This window comes from Myxocyprinus asiaticus, chromosome 44 (assembly GCF_019703515.2).
Source record: "Myxocyprinus asiaticus isolate MX2 ecotype Aquarium Trade chromosome 44, UBuf_Myxa_2, whole genome shotgun sequence".
NCBI lineage: Eukaryota > Metazoa > Chordata > Actinopteri > Cypriniformes > Catostomidae > Myxocyprinus > Myxocyprinus asiaticus.
Window position 1 is genome coordinate 34,582,377 of NC_059387.1, and position 2,500 is coordinate 34,584,876.

General features: G+C 43.7%; 1 protein-coding gene across 1 annotated transcript in view; it reads left to right on the forward strand.

Moving 5' to 3' along the window:
- Positions 1-2,500, forward strand: part of LOC127434803 (potassium voltage-gated channel subfamily H member 2-like) — a 250,796-nt gene that overhangs the window by 246,927 nt on the left and 1,369 nt on the right. The gene's annotated exons all lie outside the window — the stretch shown is intronic.

Consider the following 2,500-nt stretch of genomic DNA (forward strand, 5'->3'; position numbering starts at 1 on the left):
TCTCCATTACAGAAGGTCCTGCTTAAATCCGGCATCTCAGAAAAACTATACTCAAGCCATTCCTTCCGTATCCACACCGCAACCGCAGCAGCCCAAAGTCCTGAATAAGCACCAAATACGCTTACTGGGCCATTGGTCATCCAATGCTTACTTCAGCTATATCCATACTAACCGTCTCCACATCAGAAAGACACTGCAAGCCCTCATTGCATCTGGAGAGGGGCCCAGGTCGGTTTGGAGCGACTAGGATTTACGCCTCCTCTCGGGGCGGCCCCGCGGTCAGACGTTGCAGACCCCTCCAACGCAATCACGTCTAGGGCTCTCCCATTCTAACGATCCGGGGGGGGGGGAGGTGGCTCAATCCAAACAGCTTGCCTGTATACATGGAGGGACCTCCCGTGCCTACCACTGTGAAGTCCCTCCCACTCACATACATTCAAGTGGTCTCCCGTTCGAATTGCAGTGTGGGTCTCCCATGCGAATGCTGTGTTAGCTAACTCACATTTATTTGTATCGTGGGCTCTCCCATTCAAACCGGATCTGCCCATGTGGTGGAAGGTTTTTCCCCCTTCCTCCAGAGGGGGTGGGGGTGGCGGGCTCCCAGCCACGGGCGTTGTTATTCCTCCAGCGCCACAGCAACTCCTGTGAGAGCTCATTTCCATGTGGCAGCAACCGCCACTGTCTCTTCAGTATTTCCGCTTATTTTCACTCTACTCATTTTCTACCTATCCTGTAGCTCCCAGTTTCCTATCCTCCAAGCAGATCCTAGCATGAGGCTGCCTCCGCAAGCGGCAACTGCTTGTCCTTTCATCTGTGACACTTCTGCCCCTTACTTACAAGCTCAGCGTCTCAGGTCTCATTCCTTTTGGGGATGAGACCTGAAGGGGGGGGGGGGCATTGTAGGGACTGTAATTCAGCTTATCTATATTTCTACCCAAACACATTGCTTTTTACATTACAGGAAGCTTCGACACTTGCGACTGGCTACCTGGTCTTGGCCTCTTTTTGGGGGTATTCGAGCTCTGGTCAAGCCTCGAGCCCTCCTCCAGGGACAGTGAGCCAAACCCGTTTACACTATCCTTACTACAGGATTACATTAACTCGCAAACTACTGAAATGGAGTTTCATAACAAAGTTGGGGAGGAGCTTGTTAATTTAATGCGACCAATCTCATCGCCAGAGTAAGCATTTATAAACAGCTGCTTACCTCCATGGTGGCGACGATTCTTCCGGCATCCCTCCATCCACCCCATCTCCTCCATCCTCTCATCAATAACTCTACAAGTCCCGGGGGGTATTCGAGCTCGGGGTAAGTCTCGAGCCTCGAGCCCACCTCCAGGGACAGTGAGCCAATCCCATTTACACTATCCTTACTACAGGATTACATTAACTCGCGAACTACTGAAATGCAATTGGACGATGGTCAGACCATTAAAGCTCCAAAAGTGACAGACAGTCGGCATAAACGTAATTCATACGACTCCAGCAGTTAACTTAATGTCTTCTTAAGCAACACGATCACTTTTTGTGCGAAAAACAGATCAATATTTAAGTACTTTTTTAAACTCTAAATCATGCAGCGGTGCGCGCGTCTGACGTAATCGCATTGGCATTTGAAACACGTGAGAACTGAGGCAAGTGCGATACAGCTGGAAGAGCAGTGCTGTTTACAAGTGAGAAGGAGGAACATTGTACAGCAGCTTGGTTGGTTTTGGTTTACATCTGTATTTATCTGTTTCTTTACTCACAATGGTGTGTTTGTGTGCTTATTCTGGATGTCTCAACCGAGAGGAGAATGTGGGATTACATCTGTATCCATGGCAACCCGAATACGTCACACGAGAGACTGTGTGATCTCCACCCTCTCCTGTAGCTTACTGGAAGTGTTTGATTATAGTTAAAAAGTACTTAATTATTGATGTTTTTTCACACCAAAAGTGATTGTATCGCTTAAGAAGACATTAATTTAACCACTGGAGTCGTATGGATGACGTTTATACTGACCGTCTGTAATTTTTGGAGTTTTAAAGTTCTGATCACCATCCACTTGCATTTTAAGGACCTACTGAGCTGAGATATATTTCTATTTTTCTTCAAATGTGTTCTGCTGAAGAAAGAAAGTCATACACACCTGGGATATCATGATGGTGAGTCTATAATGAGAGAATTTTCATTTTTGGGTGAACTACCCCTTTAACTTTTTTTTGCTTGTTTTACTTGTGCAGATGTAATTACTGATATAAAACATGAGCACTTTCACTAGTAGTTATTCCATTCCTGATATCAAGAAATAACATTTTAACTTATCTCATATTAATGACTGCACACATGAGTGTTTGAATCCACATACTGTATAAATGTATTAAATTATAATTTATTTTAATATAATATATATTACATTATAGTAAAATAAATATGTATTTATCTATATATTTATTTTATAATAACATACATTTATTACATTATAATTTATTATACTTTAGTGAATTATAATTTTTTT